At 41.5% G+C, this 5,707-nt stretch overlaps 1 protein-coding gene across 4 annotated transcripts in view; it reads left to right on the top strand.

Annotated features, from left to right (window-relative positions):
• The window catches only part of ZNF106 (zinc finger protein 106), a 40,970-nt gene that overhangs the window by 639 nt on the left and 34,624 nt on the right, over positions 1 to 5,707 (top strand). For 2 of the 4 annotated variants that reach the window (XM_050974993.1, XM_050974995.1), the window contains exon 1: positions 376 to 554. The exons of 1 other annotated variant lie outside the window; for it this stretch is intronic. The gene's annotated coding sequence lies outside the window, so the exon portion shown is untranslated. Of the gene's footprint in view, positions 1 to 374; positions 555 to 5,707 lie in introns of those variants that run through there. One more of the 4 variants, XM_050974994.1, reaches the window with a different exon arrangement.

Below are 5,707 nucleotides of genomic sequence, written 5' to 3'. Positions count from 1 at the left end.
CAGCCCGCGCCCTTCTCCCCCGCCTTAAAAATCCCCCTTGCAGCAATTTTCCGAGGTGCACCCACCCTGGCAGGCGTGATGTCCACGGCGTTAGGCTGCTGAGGTACACGCCGTCTGCAGCGTCTGATTTGTAGAGCGGTAACACGTAGCACTATGCGTGTTTAAAGCGCTGTATTTACACATAACAACAATAACCTCTATTATCATTATCTGTTGGTAAATGCCCCCAGCTGGCATTTACCAGGGGTGGTGGCCTCGCCATTAAGTTCGTTCGCCTGTCGGCTGTCCGCGAAGGTCTCGCCGCTGCCAGAACTGCATTTCCCGGCAGGCCCCGCGGGCACGCAGGCGTGCCGTCCAGCGTGCAGCGCGGCCGCCCTCCCGCCGGCCCATTGGTGGGCTGCGCTGTGCCCCCGCCAAACCGCGCGCGGTCTTGCGGAGTGGGCCCGGTGCGGGCGCCGTGCGGGCGGCCGGTCCCCGGGCGGTGCTGGCCGGGCCTCCTCGGTCCCTCAGGGGAATGGGCTGCCGGGCCGCTGGCCTGGAGAGGGGTGCGATCCGTGAGTACCGGGGCTGTACGGAGCAGAGGGCTTGGGGAGGGCGGTGGCGGCCGGGGGCGATGGGGGCTGCTCCGGCTCTGGCGGAGTGGGCGGCCTGTGGAGGGCAGCAGGGCGAGCCCGGCCTAGAGGGGCTGCGGCAGCGGGCATCTCGCCTTGGAGCGGGCATGCGCTTTGCTTTGCCTTGTGAGCATCCCCTATTGCTGTAGCGATCCCTGGACTTTGATGCCCCGCTGTAGAACGGCTTAGGGCGGAGGACTCTCTGTCCCAGGTGTGTAGCTACCCTGCTGCCTGTTCATGCTTGCCAGGAGTGTTTCCAGGATGAAGTGTGACTGAGTGCAGAGCTGCTTAGTTGCCTTCCTCATAAGTAAATATCTAAAAATCTGTTGTAGTGAAAGCATGTATAAGTTTAGTGATAAATATCTGCTAACTTAAATGGAATGGGACTGACAGCGTGAAACAAGTCATTATAGTATGATGAAATATGAGGTGTTTGAAAGTAATCATTCGTCATTGCACACAGGGTAGATCAAATCCAAACTTATATTAAGAACTGCTGGGGGGCGCATATGAATGTCAATTCGTAGAAGCTTATGAAACATTGGATACAAGTAGCATTGATGATAAAAGCTCACCCTTCAGTATACTTTGTTGATGGAGGTTTGGTAACAATCTTCTCATGCAAGTATAAACCTTTTCACCTTCCTTTCTACACCTGATGAAGTGCAGCTTTAAAGAACAGATAGGTTCTGAGGTCGTGTATCCTGAGAGAGAAGAGAATTGAGAATTTGTGGACTTTGTTTTCAACATGAGTTTCGAGGCTTGCATGTCCTATATCTCTGTTACTTATTGCTGTTCTGCAGTTGAACCTCAATTACTGCATTTAACAAATTGTCTGTTTTGTTGAACTGACAAACCCTGGCCAAAAAAACAAAAAACCAGAAAACAACCAACCAAACACTTAAGCCTTCCAAAAATTTGATTAACAGCTTTACAGAAATTTAGAGCTTATTCCCACTAGCACTGCAGTATTTGGGATTCCTACTGCAGGCTCTAAGGGCCAATGCAATGTGTCTCTGTAACTTTTTACCTTGGAAAATAGATTTCTATCTGGAAGTATCTCCTGTTAAAAGCAACTGAATTATGTTTTAGGCTTTTTTTAAAGTCCTTGCTTGACTTCCGCTGAACTGGCAGTAAAAGGCAGCTGCACTTGTACTATTTTATGTGTTCCACTAATGACTGATTTTTGTATGTAAAGTTAGCTAAATAGGTGCTATACTCTGGCATTTTCAGTTGGTTTTACTCAAATTATGTTTGCGTGTTACCCAAGTCCGTTTGGTGACCAAACTTCATGTAGCTTCTATTCCCTATGTTCAAAAATGTCACATATTTGAAGAGATCTCAGCTAAAGACCTTAATTCCTGCAGGATTGTGAATCCAGTACAGAGTAACAGCAGACACTATCATCTAAATGTGTACCTAAACTGTGTGCAGAGATACAACTTGTAGTATCTAGGTAAAATGAAAGTATTTTTATATCAATGTTTTTTTCACCTTATCTTGTAAAGAAAAAATTTGTAAGATATCCAGGATAAAATTTAAATTTGTTCAGAATCAAATTTAAATTGCTAAAGCTCTTTTTAACATCTGGTAATCCTCTTCTATGAACTCTGCCACCAGATGGTGTCATAAGATTAGAGGTGTTATATGACTCAAGCTGATTCTAGCAAAGTGAGAGGGTACTATATCTTACAAGTAACTTCCTTTTGTATATATAACTGTGTTTTATATTTGTAATGTTAGGTTTTTGAATTTCTTTCATCAAGTCCTAGAATATTTTATATTTGGACCCTATTGTGGTAGAGCTGCTGGTGTTCAGCCCTGGGACAAACTACATTACAGGGATAGGATAATTTAGGCAGAGCCCTGTATTTCTATTACCTGGTCATTAATGACTACTATCTTAACTTTTGAGATCCTTAACTTGAATTTTTCTTGGCATGAAAGCTCTTTATATTGAAGAGTGCCTTGAGTACCTTGGTTTGATGCTTCAAATCAACATCCAGTGATTCTTTGTACTCTGTACTGACACTATAAATAGGAGAAGCCCAGTTACTTATTGAATGCTCTCCCTGTTTGTTCTCTTGTGTCTATGACAAGGCCAGGTTCCTGTTTCTGTGGAACTGCAATAGATAGGATGTACAGAGTAATCTGTTTTGATGTGGCTTTTGAGTCCTTGTTCTGAACTTATCAGTGAAAGAGATGTCATATGAGTCCTGGGAAAGATATAATGAGCTTAAATAGCCTAGGAAGGGGAAAAAAAAAGGTACAACTTAATGTTACAGAAATAACTGTAGAATTAAGTGTAGGGTATTTCTGTCATTCCTTTAAGGGTCTGTAAAATGAAGACCCTTTATAAAATTACTCAAGCTCACCAGAATAAGCTGATGTGAATTCTTTTGTGAGTCACAGTAATATTTAAATTATTAGATTTAAATATTTAAATATAAAATTTAATTGGGTTGTTTTGCCCACATCTTGTGGATCACTATGTTTCTTCTTAGTAAGACTTTGTCTCAGTCTTGATCAATTGTGTTTGAGACTGTAATAGCAGTAGGGATACCCAGACAGCTCCCTTCTCCTAAGGGTGCAAATAGGGGTGTTAGCTGAAGTACTACATCTGGTTTTGAACAATCCTTTTAAAGTGCCTTGGGTGGCTTGGAAAGGGCAGTGGCTATTTTAATAAACCCAGGAAATATGATGTTTGAGGAGAACATCTGAAGAAATCAAAACTAGCATATGCCTTAAACCAAATAGGGAGTATGGGAAAAACAGAAGCTTTCCAGGTATGTGGATTTGAGATGTTCTAAGTGACAGCATACAGTAATAATGCTGAACAGTTCTTCATTCCAGTTTGGACAGAATATATTCCTGAATTTTCAGGTGTGTAAAAAGCTCTCATGAATAAGAAAGAAATAAGGCATTTAGTTTTATTAGAGAGAAATTATCACCTTGATTTACAGCAAGGAAAACTTATTTTGTATATTAGGAAATTATTACCATTGCTTATGTACAGGAGTTGGAAAGATGCAATTTGGTTGTGGCTTAAAGTCTGTATGTTCTTCTGGTCTGTGCCCTGTTCTTAGACTTACATGAAGTAAAAAAAGAAGTCAGTGAAAGCTCTGTGTTCCTGCCAGGTGTTCTGTGCCTGTGCCAGTCTGGTTAAGATATTTCTCTGTGGTGTTCTTATCTCCAGCAGACTTTCCCTGTATGTTGTAAAAAGCCAACCATACTTAAGAGATAGTACTCAGTTTCTGCTAGATGTTTTCTAGGCCAGGTAGTGAAATGAATTTTATTGCTTTTAACAGGAGCTTAAAGAACTTTGATCTGTGAAATATCTCTTCTTTCCTGGTTTGCTATCAAACAGTCGAGCACTTGTCTGCTCAATTGTACATTTACTGTGTATCGGTGCTGCTTCAGTGCTCAGGGGTCTAGACTACCCTTAGATTGTCCCATGGATAAAATTAAATTTTTGAAAGCAGGGAGAAATTTACCTTAAAAGCACTACTTCTGGTACAAGTATTTTAACTTCTGGAGTGTAATGTAGTTTTCTCCTTTGCCCTGTAAAAATAAGAAACCAACTACAAAGTAGTTAGTGCCTGACAGTGTGCTGGGGGAGAATCATGCGGTTAGTCATGACTTAACTTTAGTAAGTCCTTAGGTTTTTGTTTGTTGCCTGGGTTAGGTTGCACAGATCAGCATCTCGGAAGGAAAGTTAGTGCTTCACACGTGTGCCCAGAAGGAGGGTTAAGGTAATTAGTAGAAGTTATGGTCTGGTGAGGATACATGGTAAATTCAGATGCTTGAGGGGCAATGAATCTTGGAAGGGAAGATAATTTGTGAATGATGTTGCTTTATTCCATGTAAATTCTGCTGGAGATGATGAAATTGGAGCACAGGGCTCAGTAGTATTACTTTTACTATTCTACAGTTCAGCTGGTGTGTGTGCAATTGGTTGCTGCAGGAGAGAAGTCACTGAAGCACTAGGAATGACATCTCTGCAAGGAGCTGAACATGTGCTGAGTGTGTTGCTGCAGAACATTCTGCACAGTGAATTTGTAGCCTCCTGTTCTTCTCAAGTGTTGAGTTTCCACTGCTCTCTGTAGGGACATGCAGCACTTAGGCAGGCCTTTAGACAGGCCAGTGCTGCTGATCTCTTTGAAGCCTCCTGAGGATTTCTAGGCAGCTGGAATGCCAGGCTGCACACCCCACTCCATGGCACTTGTGGCTTTATATAGTCAGAGTGTTCAGCCACTAATCTGTAGCAGATTTAATCTTGATGTACATTTTTAATGTATGTTATCCGGTGAGGTTGAATCACTGTGGACAAATGGATGTTGTTGCAGGAAGTAGTCTAATGCCTAATTTTCTTTATAGACTATTTTTATTTGTGAGAAGGGTTCTCTAAAATCTCTGTGGCAGTCTTTCTTAATTTAATTGAAACCCTGTGGTATTTCTAAGCTCTGTACAGGTGCAGACTATGGGCAAGTTGTGTTTACATCACCTAGTTGTAAAACACATCCCTTCCCTTTAAAACAAACAAATAAAAAAATGACCCATTGAACAGTTACATTCCCTCAAAATAGAAAGTTGTTGTAATATCTCATTTGTTGCAAAGGCTTTGCATTCTGCTCTTAACATGTGTTCTTTTTATATGATGGTGGGGTCTTTTTGGCAAAACCTTATCTTTGCTTGCAGTTTGCTCATTTTTTTAGAGTAGCTCATCTTCCTACTCAAGTCCCATAAAAAGTAATTTGCTATGTCATACAGCAAGTTGATGATTTCAAAAGCACAAGGTGTTAAAGCTGATAAATGCTTGAAGGTTGTTTAAGTTTAAAGTATGTGGAGATTTTTTTTTTAGGAATTCAAATGCTCCTGCATTTATCTAGAGGGGACTCTGTTTCTGAAGTTTCTTCATGAAGAATGGAAGTTTTGAGATTAAACAGACCAGTGTATGATGAGATGAAATGCAGTGACTACATGGCTCAAAAGCTGTCTCATTCTTGGTGATTTTGCATGGTGACTGAGGAAATACCTTTGATTTATTATGTTACTCAAAATACTTCCTAGAAGTTCTTTTACAGTAAAATTGAAGT

Source organism: Serinus canaria, chromosome 5 (genome assembly GCF_022539315.1).
Source record: "Serinus canaria isolate serCan28SL12 chromosome 5, serCan2020, whole genome shotgun sequence".
In the NCBI taxonomy this organism is placed as follows: Eukaryota; Metazoa; Chordata; class Aves; order Passeriformes; family Fringillidae; genus Serinus; species Serinus canaria.
This window is presented reverse-complemented; position numbering and strand designations above follow the sequence as displayed.